The sequence below is a fragment of the Apodemus sylvaticus genome, chromosome 7, assembly GCF_947179515.1.
Source record: "Apodemus sylvaticus chromosome 7, mApoSyl1.1, whole genome shotgun sequence".
In the NCBI taxonomy this organism is placed as follows: Eukaryota; Metazoa; Chordata; class Mammalia; order Rodentia; family Muridae; genus Apodemus; species Apodemus sylvaticus.
In genome coordinates, this window is record NC_067478.1 from 52,384,555 (window position 1) to 52,401,675 (window position 17,121).

A 17,121-nucleotide genomic window follows, 5' to 3' on the forward strand; every position below is an offset into this window, starting at 1 on the left:
TTACTGTTTTAGGGATGAAGGAAGGAGTCTAATGTATCTTGTCAGTTTCAGGGGTTGCCTGAATATTTTGAGTTGTTTGCATCTTGAGTTTGAACCAGCTTCCTTAAAGTATGAAATGTTTCCCCTCCCATGAAACGATTCTGAATCTTAACAAGCTTCTCTGCAAGATGGATTGTTTTACCATGGAGGATCTGTGACACAGTGGGGACCACATTGGAGATTTCACTGTGGGCCTTTCACTGGCTGCCCACTATGAACCAACACCTGCCTTACCACAAACTGAATTACACCCATAAGCCACCATCATCAGCAAATAAGTGTACTCTTACCACGAAAATTTTTGCATTTATTTTTTATATATATTTATTGTTTTCTATATTCTTTGTTTACATTCCAAATGCGTTCCTCTTACCCAGTTCTCCCCTCCGCATATGTCCCATAAGTCCTCTTCTCTCCATCCATTCTCCTATCTTTCCCCCTCCCTTTTCTTTGACCTGGTACTCACCTACAATGCTGGATCAAGCCTTTCCAGGATCAGGGCCCTCTTCTTCCTTCTTCATGGGAATCCTTTGATATGCTAATTGTGCCTTCAGTATTCAGAGCTTCTGGGATAATTAATATCCACTTATCAATGATTGCATTCCCTGTGTATTCTTTTGTGATTGGGTTACCTGGCTGAGGATATTTTCCAGTTCCATCCATTTGCCTAAAAATATCATGAATTCATTGTTTTTAATTGCTGAGTAGTATTCCATTGTGTAAATATACCACATTTTCTGTATCCATTCCTCCACTGAGGGACATCTGTGTTCTTTCCAGCTTCTGGCTATTGTAAATAAGGCTCCTATGAACATAATGGAGCATGCTATGAGCATAGTGGAAGATGTGTCCTTATTGCATGCTGGGGAATCCTCTGGGTATATGCCCAGGAGAGGTATAGCAGGGTCCTCCAGAAGTGTCATGTCTGAGGAACCACCAGACTGATTTCCAGAGTGGTTGTGCCATCTTACAATCCCAGCAGCAGTGAAGGAGTGTTCCTCTTTCTCCACATCCTCGCCAACACATGCTGTCTCCTGAGTTTTTAACCTTAGCCATTCTGACTGGTGTGAGGTGAAATCTCAGGGTTGCTTTGATTTGCATTTTCCTAATGACTAATGATATTGAGCATTTCTTAAGGTGCTTCTCAGCCATCCGAATTTCTTCAGGTGAAAATTATTTCTTTAGATCTGTACCCCATTTTTTAATAGGGTTATTTGGTTCCCTGGGGTCTACCTTCTCGAGTTCTTTGTATATATTGGATATTAGACCTCTGTCAGATGTAGGGTTGGTGATGATCTTTTCCCAATTTGTTGGTTGCCATTTTGTCCTTTTGACAGTGTCCTTTGCCTTACAGAAACTTTGTAATTTTATGAGATCCCATTTGTCAATTCCTGATCTTAGAGCATAAGCTATTGGTGTTCTGTTCAGGAACTTTTCCCCTGTGCCCATGTCCTCAAGGGTTTTCCCCAGTTTCTTTTCTATTAGTTTCAGTGTGTCTGGTTTTATGTGGAGGTCCTTGATCCACTTGGAGTTGAGCTTAGTACAAGGAGATAAGAATGTATCAATTTGCATTCTTCTGCATGCTGACCTCCAGTTGAATCAGCACCATTTGTTGAAAAGGCTATCTTTTTTCCACTGGATGTTTTCAGCTCCTTTGTCGAAGATCAAGTGACCATAGGTGTGTGGATTCATTTCTGGATCTTCAATTCTATTCCATTGGTCCACTTGTCTGTCCCTGTGCCAATACCATGCAGTTTTTAACACTATTGCTCTGCAGTATCACTTGAGGTCTGGGATAATGATTCCCCCAGAAGTTCTTTTACTGTTGAGAATAGTTTTAGCTATCCTGGGTTTTTTATTATTCCAGATGAATTTGAGAATTGCTTTTTCTAACTCTGTGAAGAACTGAGTTGGGATTTTGATGGGGATTGCGTTGAATCTCTATATTGCTTTTGGCAAGATGGACATTTTAACTATATTAATCCTGCCAATCCACAAGCATGGAAGATTTTTTCATTTTCTGAGGTCATCTTCGATTTCCTTCTTCAGAGACGAGAAGTTTTTGTTGTATAGATCTTTCATTTGTTTGGTTAGAGTCACATCAAGATACTTTTTATTATTTGTGGCTATTGTGAAGGGTGTCATTTCCCTAACTTCTATTTCAGCCTGTTTATCCTTTGAGTATACGAAGGCAACTGATTTGTTTGAGTTGATTTTATAATCTGCCACTTGCTAAAGTTGTTTATCAACTGTAGGAATTCTCTGGGGGAGTTTTTTGGGTCACTTAAGTATACTATCATATCATCTGCAAATAGTTATAGTTTGATTTCCTCCTTTCTAATTTTTATCCCTTTGACCTCTTTATGTTGTCTAATTGTTCTAGCTAGAACTTCAAGTACTATATTGAAAAGATATGGAGAGAGAGGGCAGCCTTGTCTAGTCCCTGATTTTAGTGGGATTGCTTCAAATTTCTCTCCACTTAGTTTCATGTTGGCTACTGGTTTGGTGTATATTGCTTTAACTATGTTTAGGTATGGGCCTTGAATTCCTGTTCTTTCCAAGACTTTTAGAATGAAAGGATGCTGAATTTTGTCAAATGCTTTTACAGCATCTAATGAAATGATCATATGGTTTTTTTCTTTGAGTTTGTTTATGTAGTTGATTGCATTGATGGATTTCCTTATATTGAACCATCCCTGCATCCCTGGGATAAAGCCCACTTGATCATGCAGGATGATCATTTTGATGTGTTCTTAGAATCGGTTGGCAAGAATTTTGTTTTCCCAATATCTTACCACAAACCCAGCCCTACAAAGGATAATAGGAGGAAAATACCCATACAAGGAGGAAAACTTCTCCCTGGATAAAGCAAGATAGTAAACTTCTTTCATCAAACCCAAAGAAGATAACCAATCAAATATAAAAGATAACATCAAAAATGACAGGAAGCAATAATCACTATTCCTTAATATCTCTTAACATCAATGTACTCAATTCCCCCAATAAAAAGACATAGACTAATGGACTCGATACGTAAACAGGACCCTACATTTTGCTTCATACAGGAAACAAACCGCAGTGTCAAAGACAAACACTACCTTAGAATAAAAGGCTAGAAGACAATTTTACAAGCAAATGGTCTCAGGAAACAAGCCGGATTGGCCATTCTAATATCAGATAAAATTGATTTTCAACCTAAAGTCATCAAAAGAGACACTGGAAAAAAAGTTTCATAAAAGAAACTTTAGTAAAGCTCAAAGCACACATTGCACCTAAAACAATAATTGGGTGTGATTTCAACACTGCACTTTCCTCAATGGACGGATCAGGAAAACAGAAACTAAACAGGGACACAGTGAAACTAATTGAATCTTTGGACCAATTAGATTTAACAGATATATGTAGAACATTTCACCCTAAAGAAAAAGAATATACCTTTTTCTCAGCACCTCATGGTACCTTCTCCAAAATTGACCATATAATTGATCACAAGACAGACCTCAACAAATATAAGAAGATCAAAATAATCCCATGCCTCTTATCAGATCACTATGGAGAAAACGTGGTCTTCAATAGCAACAAAAACAACAGAAAGCCCACATACACATGGAAACTGAACAATACTCTACTCAATGATACCTTGGTTAAGAAAGAAATAAAGAAAGAAATCAAAGACTTTTTAGAATTTAATGACAATGAAGACACAACATACCCAAATCTATGGGACACAATGAAAGCAGTGCTAAGAGGAAAACTCATAGCTCTGAGTGCCTCCAAAAAGAAAATGGAGAGAGCATACACTAGCAGCTTAAAGACACACCTGAAAGCCCTGGAACAAAAAGAAGCTAATTCACCCAGGAGGAGTAGAAGGCAGGAAATCATCAAACTCAGGGCTGAAATCAGTCAAGTAGAAACAAAGAGAACCATACAAAGAATCAACAAAACCAGGAGCTGGTTCTTTGAGAAAATCAACAAGATAGATAAACCCTTAGCCAGACTAACCAAAGGGCACAGAGACAGTATCCAGATTAACAAAATTAACAAAATTAGAAATGAAAAGGGAGATATAACAACAGAAACTGAGGAAATTCAAAAAAATCATCAGATCTTACTACAAAGGCCTATACTCAACACAACTGGAGAATCTGGAGGAAATGGACAGTTTCCTAGACAGATATCAAAGACCAAAATTAAATGGATGAAATGTAAACACACAATTCACAGAATAAATATCCAAAGATACATCACACACTTTATGAAAGGAAATAAATACTTCAGTACCCCAGAACCTTCACTGTCTTAAACATGCTCACTCTTTCTTCCAAAAGACAGTACTTGAATTTCATCAGGAACTAATAGATCATCTAAACAGTCCCATAACCCTTAAAGAAATATAAGGGGTCATAGAAAGTCTCCCAACCAAAAAAAGCACGGGACTAGATGGCTTCAGTGCAGGATTCTATCAGACCTTCAAAGAAGACCTAACACCAATACTCTTCAAACTGTTCCACAAAATAGAAACAGAAGGAACACTACCCAACTCGTTCTAGGAAGCCACAATTATGCTGATACCAAAACCACACAAAGATACAACAAAGAAAGAACTTCAGGCCAAATTCCTTTATGAATATTGATGCAAAAATATTCTGCATTTATAGAATACTATTAGTATTTGCAGGTAAATTCTCTTTTCTATGATGAAGTTTTGTTCTTGTCTTATTTATATGAAGTTTTGAAATACCACATCACACCATTTTGGAATTTTAAGTGTCATCTATTTAAACAGATTGCATTTGCTAGTTTACTGCTATTCTAAGTAAAATACAAAAAGAAAAATGTAAACACACAATTCACAGAATAAATATCCAAAGATACATCACACACTTTATGAAAGGAAATAAATACTTCAGTACCCCAGAACCTTCACTGTCTTAAACATGCTCACTCTTTCTTCGAAAAGACAGTACTTGAATTTCATCATGGTTGATTGCTACATTCTTATAAAAACATGTGTGTATAAACACAAGTGTGGCATCTATTCCTTTATATTTTATTTATAAATATTGTATTTCTAAAATATATTCTGCTTCTTATATGCATCAGAATCTATACCATACCTAGGAATATCTTTGAATATTTTGTGTCTTATTTGCACGTATTACTTTGATTAGATAGATACTTTATAAGGAATATATAAAATATAAATAGCAATAGCATTCTCTGAGCAAAATTATAACATCAATATATTGACTTTTGAGCCTTTATATTCCTTATTTAAGTTCTCAGATCTTTGTGATTTTATTGAGCTTTCCAGCTTTTCTTTACACTTTGGAATAACACCCAGCCACTTATGAGACATAATATCATTAACAAAGCAACACTCACCAAGCTTACCCATGATGATCTTTTTGCACAGAGCTAAAGCTTATTCATCATGAAGATGGCAGTTGTTTGGCATGAAAGTTAGTGCTGTGTAGCATCATCTTAATAAAGAATAGTTGATTGCATGAGAAATTTAAGGAAGTAAAGTCGGTTGTTAGAATGTTCTCTTAAAGACAGGCAGGCTCAAATGCAAGGGATATTTTCATGATATTGTATCACCATAATTTACCCTGTCCCTTCCCTAAGCTTCTCCTCACAATATCTTCTGGGAACAAGAAGCCATCATCTCAGATACAGACTTTTCACTTCCCAATCTACCCATACATCTCTAACTTGTCCCTCAGTATGTTCAGCAACTTATTTTTTATTATCTTTGATGAAGTTTACCATTTAGAAAAATATTCAATGTCATCTGCTTATACTTCTTTTAAAAATTTGTCTATAGTGTATGTATACATGTGTGATGTGTATGTGCATATATGCAGACATGCATATGCACATACCCTGTATGCCAAATGTGTTAAAATATTTATTTAATTTCCTCTAAATTTTTGTCCTTATCTCTTTGGCTCTTATTTATACATGCTCCAGGCAATCTTTTAATCAATCATATATGTTCAAATATGAACTCCCACACTGTTCTTCTAAACTCTCTGGTCTTTGGTAAAGGATTCCAGAAACTTATAAAAATACAAAGTAACTCCTGTCAATAGGAACTAAAATACAAATTGAGGAAAATGCAATGGTAAATTTTTATGACATGACATATATAATATATGTCCACACACATCATTAAGTCTTTCAAGCTACATAGGGCAAGTCAGAGAACCTAGTGTGTTGAATTTATGAGGATAAAAATGACAGAATATTCAGGAAATATTTCAGAAATATGTGAGATGACATATGGAAGAAACACCCATGCAATTTAGAAATACATTGCTCCAGTTCAAACCCTTCTTCAGCTTTGCTTTCCTATGACTTTGGGCAATTTCTGGAACATTATAAGTTAATATGCTAATGCCAGAACAGGTGACACAGTTATCTCTATGTTTAATGGATAAAGCATTTTAAGTAAATTTTAGTGCATATTAAATGGCTTAGAAATCTCTGGTATCAGGAAAATAATACATTAATGGAGATCAAAAGGAATAATTATAAAATGTGCTAACTGAATTCTTAATATGCCCCAATACTCTAATAAGTATTCTGCTTACTATCTTACTTGATCTTCAGCGGGATAGTATAAGGACAAGTGATTAATTTAAAGATGGGGCCATCAACTTTATTGTACTATATGGAAAAAAAGCTTCTTAAAAATTGCCAGCTGCTATGAAAAGCCATATGTAGACAGTGCCTGAGGTGCCAGAATGAAGAATTTGAGTTTGATCCATGCATAACTTAAGGATTCACTCGAGATAACAAAGTATTAATAAAAATAGTTTAGGAAAATTTAATTAGTAATGATGCTCAGGATAAACAGAAATACACAAAGAAGATAAGAAGACAGGACACCATTTAAGTTGAAGAACTGGGCACTATGTATATGTGTTGATGAGAACATTTTCATAAACCTAAAGGTATTGTATGTTATCTGAATGTCCTACAATCCTAGTTTAATATAATTTGTGCACATGCATGCATGTATGCATGTGGGGTGTTGTGAGTATGTCTTTATATTTCTGTGTATCTTCAGGAAAGATAGTGGTCATTGTCTTACACCATTCAGGCTACCCTAGCAAACTATCACTTACTGAATCTATTAAGAGGAATTATTTGTTCAAGACCAATGTTAGCTGATTCTAATTTAATTGCTGGTGAAAGTCCTGTGGTTGTTTATAGAGAGATTCCTTACCCCTGTGTTGTCCTAATATAGTACAATAAAAGTCTTCCATTGTGTTCATCTTCATGGGTCAGAGGCAACAGATCTAATGGGTTTGGACTCCACTTACATGATGTCATTTAAGTTAAATCATTTCCTGGTAGAAGATAAGTCCAAAGTCACATTCAAGACCAAGCTTCATGATACAAATTTTGTGGAGATTCAGTGTAGTCCCTCAACTCAAGATGGCTTGATAGTACCTGAACTCAATGTGAAAGTCTGAGATCACTCAAGAGAAAAGAAAGAATAAGTAAAGTACTTTGTGCATGGCTTGCTATTCTTAAGCTAGCTACTCTTTATAACTTAAAGGGAAGGTCTTTCAGTGTGCATAGTGGAAATCAAATTCTTGACACAATGGTTAAGATTAAGTAGAAAACAATTATCTCACATTGTTTTTTGACCAATTCCCTTGTGTTCTATTCCTTTTTGTTTGTTTGTTTGTTTCTCCAAAATTTTATTTTAATTTAAATTACAGGGCCAGCCAGATATTCTGATAAGAAATTCACTTTTCCTCAAGAGAAAGGAAACACTTCCACATCACTAAAAATTGTATACATCTCCCACTTTTTTTAAGGGTTAAAAAAAAATCACATTATATAACCGCCTTAAGTCAAATTAACCCTTTCTAACACCGGAGAAACCATACCTGGGATAATCGGCTGGTAATAGGAACCTAGGAAATGATCACACTTTAAATGCAACTTTTCAATCTTGAGTGTTTTCACATTGTTCTGTTTAAAAACAATCCAGAAAGCCTTCTGAGCCTTCAGCTTCCAATGCATTAGTGACACAGTTCTCTGACACACTGCAGCCCATCCTCCACAGCAAGACTCTAGCACTATTCCCTGTTTGCCCAAGTGGAAGCTGTTTTGTCCTCTCAAGTTCTAAGCACTAGCTTGGCAAAGAGACACTCCTTCCACTTGGTGTAATGGCCGTTGACTTATAGTACAGAGGCAAGAGGGAGAAAAGTATCCAGTGTGCTGTGTTTCTAAAGATACAAGAATGAGAGAATGAAGAACAATCTGAGAGTGCTGCTCTCAGGAATGGAGAGGGACATCACAGGGTAGTGGATGAATTTGAACTTTAATGACAATAAGGATTGACTTTGACTTTTGTTTATTGTACATGATCTCATCTAATCCTTCCACTGTATTAATATGAAGTATTCTAAGTCTTTTTTTAATGTATATATTTTTATTTTCTATATTCTTTGTTTACAATCCAAAAGCTTTCCCCTTTTCCAGTTCCCCCCCTCCCCATATGTCCCATAAGTCCTCTTCTCCATCCATTCTCCTATCTTTCCACCTCCCTTTTCTCTGTCCTGGTACTCCCCTACAATGCTGGATCAAGTCTTTCCAGGATTAGGGCCCTCATCTTCCTTCTTCATGGGAATCATTTGATATGCTATTTGTATCTTAAGTATTCAGAGCTTCAGGGCTAATTAATATCCACTTATCAATGATTGCATTCCATGTGTATTCTTTTGTGATTGTGTTACCTTGCTTAGGATGATATTTTCCAGTTCCATCCATTTGCCTAAAAAAATTCATGAATTCATTGTTTTTAATTGCTGAATAGTACTCCATTGTGTATATATACCACATTTTCTGTATCCATTCCTCCATTGAGGGATATCTGGGTATTCTAAGTCTTTATACTTTGGAGAAATTAAATAACTTACTTAAGGTCAATATTAATGGTAGTTTCAATTGAATCCTAGAATCAATAAGGTACAGGTTGCATCAGGTAAAAGAAGAACTGCAACCAGCAAGAATGATGGGAACTGGAATCAGATAGGAAAGACGCCCTACTGTGACAACAATATTGGCCATTATCTATAAGATCAGTAAGTAGTATTAGTGCCAGTGACAAATCCAAGAGTTACCTCTTGGGAACCATGCTCTCAATGGAAATGAAACAATAAGACTAATTGGAATTTAAGGGTTCTGGGAAAAAACTCAGCAACCCATTTTGAGTTAGCAGAACATTCTTCAGGTAAATAGTCATAAGGTTGCACTAGGTTGAAATCATTTAATTATCTTTTTGCTTTGCCAACTGGTTGTGCCTCATGAAACTGCCTTTCCAAATATAATAACGTAAGTCAATAGTATACAAATATCAGTAAGCCTTAGAATATTTTTTATTAAATTAGATAAGTATAGTTCGATAAGTAGAGAACATACAGTGAATTTACAGAGCTCATATAGGCTCACTCTGATGGTTCTCATTCCATGAAAGAATATTTTTGAGATCATCTATGTCAGAATTTCAGTAATATAAAAACAAAAATACTTTTTGTACCTAAGAAATATATTTTAATATTTTAAATGAACTTTACCCACTGCATTAACAATTGAGCTATATGAAACTGAGTAAATGAATTACATATGAAAGTTTGTTTCTATTAGTGGTCATCAAAATAGTACATATATATTTTTCTGCTTATATTTTTAATGTTATAATTTAACAGTATGTAAAAGATATAGTTAGAATAATAATATACATTTTTCTTCACACAGCTAAAGAAATCAACATGGAAATTCAAGACATGTTATAAAAAGTCTGTATAACATGACAACCTTTAAAAGTATTTCCTTTGGGGGCTGGAGAGATTGCTCTGCCAGAGGACCTGGGTTCAATGCCCAGCACCCACAAGGCAGTTCACAACTGTCTGTAACTCCAGTCACAAGTAATCCAACACCCTCCTACAGACACGCAAGTACGCAAAACATAAATTCACTAAAATACAAAATAAATTTAAAATATTTCTTTTTTCTCTTTTCCTTTTTTTATTCGATATATTTTTATTTACATTTCAAATGATTTCCCCTTTTCTAGAACCCCACTCCCCAGCAGTCCCATAAGCTCCCTTCCCTCCCCCTGTTTTCCCACCCAACCCTTCGCACTTCCCTGTTCTGGTTTTGCCCTATACTGCTTCACTGAGTCTTTCCAGAACAAGGGGCCACTCCTCCGTTCTTCTTGTACCTCATTTGATGTGTGGATTATGTTTTGGGTATTCCAGTTTTCTAGGTTAATATCCACTTATTAGTGAGTGCATACCATGATTCATCTTTTGAGTCTGGGTTACCTCACTTAGTATGATGTTCTCTAGCTCCATCCATTTGCCTAAGAATTTCATGAATTCATTGTTTTTAATGGCTGAATAGTACTCCATTGTGTAGATATACCACATTTTTTGTATCCACTCTTCTGTTGAGGGATACCTGGGTTCTTTCCAGCTTCTGGCAATTATAAATAGGGCTGCTATGAACATAGTGGAACATATATCCTTATTACATGCTGGGGAATCTTCTGGGTATATGCCCAGGAGTGGTATAGCAGGATCTTCTGGAAGTGAGGTGCCCAGTTTTCGGAGGAACCGCCAGACTGATTTCCAGAGTGGTTGTACCAATTTGCAACTCCACCAGCAGTGGAAGAGTGTTCCTCTTTGTCCACATCCTCACCAAAATCTGCTGTCTCCTGAATTTTTAATCTTAGCCATTCTGACTGGTGTAAGGTAAAATCTCAGGGTTGTTTTGATTTGTATTTCCCTAATGACTAATGAAGTTGAGCATTTTTTTAAGATGCTTCTCTGCCATCTGAAGTTCTTCAGGTAAAAATTCTTTGTTTAACTCTGTACTCCATTTTTTACTAGGGTTATTTGGTTTTCTGGAGTCTAACTTCTTGTGTTCTTTATATATCTTGGATATTAGCCCTCTATCTAATGTAGGGTTGGTGAAGATCTTTTCCCAATTTGTTGTTTGCCGATTTGCCCTTTTGGTGGTGTCCTTTGCCTTACAGAAACTTTGTAATTTTATGAGGTCCCACTTGTCAATTCTTGATCTTAGAGCATAAGCTATTGGTGTTCTGTTCAGGAACTTTTCCCCATACCGATGTCCTCAAGGGTCTTGCCCAGTTTCTTTTCTATTAGCTTCAGAGTGTCTGGCTTTATGTGCAGGTTCTTGATCCATTTGGAGGTAAGCTTAGTACAAGGAGACAAGGATGGATCAATCCCCATTCTTCTGCATGCTGACCTCCAGTTGAACCAGCACCATTTGTTGAAAAGGCTATCTTTTTTCCATTGGACGTTTTCAGCCCCTTTGTGGAGGATCAAGTGGCCATAGGTGTGTGGGTTCATTTCTGGATCTTCAATCCTGTTCCATTGATCCGCCTGCCTGTCACTGTACCAATACCATGCAGTTTTAACAGTATTGCTCAGTAGTATTGCTTGAGGTCAGGGATACTGATACCCCCAGAATTTCTCTTACTGTTGAGAATAGTTTTAGCTATCCTGGGTTTTTTGTTATTCCAGATGAATTTGAGGATTGCTCTTTCTAACTCTGTGAAGAATTGAGTTGGGATTTTGATGGGTATTGCATTGAATCTGTATATTGCTTTTTGCAAAATGGCCATTTTAACTATATTAATCTTGCCGATCCATGAGCATGGGAGGTTTTTCCATTTTTTGAGGTTTTCTTCCATTTCCTTCTTCATAGTCTTGAAGTTCTTGTCATACAGATCTTTCACATGTTTGGTAAGAGTCACCTCAAGGTACTTTATACTGTTTGTGACTATTGTGAAGGGGGTTATTTCCCTCATTACTTTCTCAGCCTGCTTATCCACAACAGAAAGCCCACATACACATGGAGGCTGAACTATAATCTACTCAATGACACCATGGCCAAAGAAGAAATAAAGAAAGAAATCAGAGACTTTTTAGAATTTAATGAAAATGAAGGCACAACATACCCAAATCTTTGGGACACAATGAAAGCAATGCTAAGAGGAAAACTCATAGCCCTGGGTGCCTCCAAAAAGAAAATGGAGAGAACATACACTAGCAGCTTAATGACACACCTGAAATCCCTGGAACAGAAAGAAGCCAATTCCCCCAGTAGGAGTAGAAGACAGAAATCATCAAACTCCGGGCTGAAATCAATCAAGTGGAAACAAAGAGAACCATACAAAGAATCAACAAAACCAGGAGCTGGTTCTTTGAGAAAATCAACAAGATAGATAAACCCTTAGCCAGACTGACCAAAGGGCACAGAGAAAGTATCCAAAGTAACAAAATTAGAAATGAAAAGGGGGATATAACAACAGCAACTGAAGAAATCCAAAAAATCATCAGATTCTACTACAAAAGCATATACTCAACACAACTGGAGAATCTAGAGGAAATGGACAATTTCTTTGACAGATACCAAATACCAAAATTAAATCAGGACCTAATAGATCATCTAAAAAGTCCCACAACCCCTAAAGAAATAGAAAGGGTCATAGAAAGTCTTCCAACCAAAAAGGCACAGGACCACTTGGTTTCAGTGCAGAATTTTATCAGACCTTCAAAGAAGACCTTACACCAATACTCTTCAAACTATTCCACAAAATAGAAACAGAAGGAACACTACCCAATTCCTTCTTTGAAGCCACAATTATGCTGATACCAAAACCACACAAAGATCCAACAAAGAAAGAGAACTTCAGACCAATTTCCCTTATGAACATCGATGCAAAAATACTCAATAAAATTCTTGCCAACCGAATCCAAGAACACATCAAAACGATCATCCACCATGATCAAGTAGGCTTTATCCCAGGGATGCAGGGTTGGCTCAATATAAGGAAATACATCAATGCAATCCACTACATAAACAAACTCAAAGAAAAAAACCACATGGTCATTTCATTGCATGCTGAAAAAGCATTTGACAAAATTCAGCATCCTTTCATGCTTAAAGTCTTGGAAAGAACAGGAATTCAAGGCCCATACCTAAACATTGTAAAAGCAATATACAGCAAACCGGTAGCCAGCATCAAACTAAATGGAGAGAAACTTGAAGCAATCCCACTAAAATCAGGGACTAGACAGGGCTGCCCACTTTCTCCTTATCTTTTCAATATTGAACTTGAGGTACTAGCTCAGGCAATTCGACAACATAAGGAGGTCAAAGGGATACAAATTGGAAAGGAAGAAGTCAAACTATCATTATTTTCAGATGATATGATAGTCTACCTAAGTGACCCAAAAAACTCCACTAAAGAACTCCTACAGCTGATAAACAACTTCAGCAAAGTGGCAGGTTATAAAATCAACTCAAGCAAATCAGAAGCCTTCCTATACTCAAAATATTTCTTTTATTTTTAGAGATTATAATATAATTAAATCACTCTCCCTTTCCTTTTCTCCCTCTAAACCCTGCTATATAACCCTACTTGTTCTCTTTCAAATTCATGTCCTCTTTTTTTTAATTGTTATGAACACACACACACACATGTATGCATGCACGCACACAAATAAGTACAACTCTCTCAGTATGTATAATGTTAGTTGTATGTGTATTTTCAGGACTGATCATTTAATATTGGATAACCAATCTGTGTACCGTTCCTTGAATAAGAATAATTCTTTGTTCTCTCATCCTGCAGTAGTGTGCAGTGCTGTGTGTATGGTTGAGTAGCCTTGGTCCCTCATCCCATTTCTGGTTAGCATATCTGCCATTGTTATCTTCGTACAGCATCTGTTTAGACAATTGTGCTGGTGAAATGTAATTATACAGCCTTTAATATCCCTGGAAGACACAATATCATAGCAAATTATGTGTTCCTTTGTCTTTTTTTTTATTCGATATAATTTATTTACATTTCAAATGACTTCCCCTTTTCTAGCCCCCCCCCACTCCCCAAAAGTCCTGTAAGTCCCCTTCTCTTCCCCTGTCCTCCCACCCACCCCTTCCCACTTCCCCGTTCTGGTTTTGCTGAGTACTGTTTCACTGAGTCTTTCCAGAACCAGGGGCCGCTCCTCCTTTCTTCTTGTACCTCATTTGATGTGTGGATTATGTTTTGGGTATTCCAGTTTTCTAGGTTAATATCCACTTATTAGTGAGTGCATACCATGATTCACCTTTTGAGTCTGGGTTACCTCACTTAGTATGATATTCTCTAGCTCCATCCATTTGCCTAAGAATTTCATGAATTCATTGTTTCTAATGGCTGAATAGTACTCCATTGTGTAGATATACCACATTTTTTGCATCCACTCTTCTGTTGAGGGATACCTGGGTTCTTTCCAGCATCTGGCAATTATAAATAGGGCTGCTATGAACATAGTAGAACATGTATCCTTATTACATGGTGGGGAGTCTTCTGGGTATATGCCCAGGAGTGGTATAGCAGGATCTTCTGGAAGTGAGGTTCCCAGTTTTCGGAGGAACCGCCAGACTGATTTCCAGAGTGGTTGTACCAATTTGCAACCCCACCAGCAGTGGAGGAGTGTTCCTCTTTCTCCACACCCTCTCCAACACCTGCTGTCTCCTGAATTTTTAATCTTAGCCATTCTGACTGGTGTAAGATGAAATCTCAGGGTTGTTTTGATTTGCATTTCCCTAATGACTAATGAAGTTGAGCATTTTTTAAGATGCTTCCCCGCCATCCCATCCGAAGTTCTTCAGGTGAGAATTCTTTGTTTAACTCTGTACCCCTCTGCTTGTGCAATGATTCCTGATACATAGGTTCAGGTGTCATACTGTTGATACATCAGTTGATACACTAGTTGTGGTTTCTGTAGTGACATTAGTCTATTGCAGAAAGAGGCTTTCTGGATGAGGAACGAGAACTACACTTATCCAGGGGTATAGAGAAAAATATCTAGAGTGTAGTTAGGGATTGTGCAGATTTAGCAAACTTGTGGCTGTATTTTCTCCTTCAACATCCATGATCCTATCATATGCCAGTGGCCTTTGAGGCTAAATTATATCTTAATAAACCATGTCACAATGACAAATAACAGTGTTCATCTAAAATTTGTGTTCATCTAAAATTTCAATAATTGCTAATAACTGAATTTAGCTTCAGAAATGTCCTGTAGGAACTATTTAAACATAACTGTCAAGGTACAAAAATATTTCATTGAACAAATGATATTATATAGTCTGTTAGATTTTTAAAAAATTTCTAATCTTTTATTATTGTTTTAAAATAATTACTACTCATCGAACTACATTAAAATGCAATGAAAATAATGTGTGAGTATATTGAGTAATCTGGGAAAATTTATACACACACACACACACACACACACACACACACACACCACGGGCTTTCTGAACATAATATTTCCTCTCCTTCAGTGTCTTCCACAAAGATAATGGGATCAATAAGGTCAGTAGTACCAGATTACATATCTTTGAGGTTTGTTACTATTTCTTCAGGGTTCACATACAAAAGAAAGCAGGGAATAGACAAGGCTTTTGATTAAAACTAATACAAAATTGAAAATCTATTTTTACATGACAGTTTCCTAGACTACGGTATAGAAGATCCTGCAATAAATATTCCTGGACTGGTTTCTGCTCAAGCCTGGCACACTGTTCTTTCATCTTTATTCATATGTATTTCATTTCAGCACTAAAGTTTCCTTCTTAATATCAAGTAAATATAAACAGGTATTGTATGAAAACCCAGACAAGGTAACATCTTATGATCATTTTCATAAGGCTTCCTAGCTTCTTAACCATTAGCTTACTGTGACTCATCAAAAGGCAAAAGACCATTAACATTTTGATATATCAATGATTCTATGATGTTTTGTAATAAAGCCACTGATGAGGTGCTCTGAGATTTTTTACCTCATGAAAATATTCGCATAAGTGAAATATTCCAAAAAACCTACAGATTACAAACATCAATAAACAACAGACTGTAATCATCAAGTGAGATCTTAAGTATCACTTTAATACATCAAGTGCATATAATAGGAGAGCCCTGATCAAACAAAGAGAGTGGGACCTAAAATAATTTATCGTATTAATAATTTAACTAAAGAAGCTAAATATTTTCATCAAGAAATTTGAGAGAAATGAATTAACTTATGAAAAGAAAATGTGCTCCTTTTAACAGTAATATGTTCCTTTTATGCTAATTTCTTCATGTTCTTTTACTTTATAATTTAATATTCATATGCTTAAACAATTTGCAAATGTTTGTCTCATTCTTTGTGCTGGTATACATCAAGAACAAGATGAAATTAATTTGTTACATGAATTGTATACATCACACATACGTGCATCTTTGTACAAAGAGAATAAATAGGTTAATGGAGGTTGGAAGCATTGAATTAGAATGCCAAAAAATCAAAAATTAAAACCAAAATTTATAAATTTTGAAAAATTCAAACCCACTAAAGTTGATTTGTTTACCTGATATTGGGTTTCTGTTTTTTTGTTTTGTTTTGTTTTTACCAGTTACCTCATGTGTGCTTGTAAATGTCCCACTATTCTCTCTGTTAGTTGCCATTTGAAAGACCATAAAATTTACTGAACTGTGTATTGGAAAAAATATACCACCCTTGTTTAATAGTAATGCATTACTAGCAATGCAGTTATAACTAACATTACAAAACTGATGACATGTGACCACTCCCATGTAAAGCTTATATAAAAATAATCTAGAAAATATTTGTTTTTTAATGCTTTTTTAAAAGATTCCCCACCTTGACACAGGGGCATATGTTCATAGAGGCCTTATTTGTGATATACAGACACGGGAAACAACCCAGATGTCCCTCCATAGAAGAATGGATACAGAAAACGTAGTTCATTTACACAATGGACTACTACTCAGCTATTAAGAAGGAGGACATCCTGAGTTTTACAGGCAAATGGATGGAACTAGAAATTATCATCCTGGGTGAGGTAACTCAGACCCAAAAGGAGTACATGATATGTACTCACTAATAAGTGGATGTGAGTAAAAAATAAAAAAGACTAGAATACCCAATATATAGTCCATAGAACTCTAAAAGGCCAACAAGCTGAAGGGCC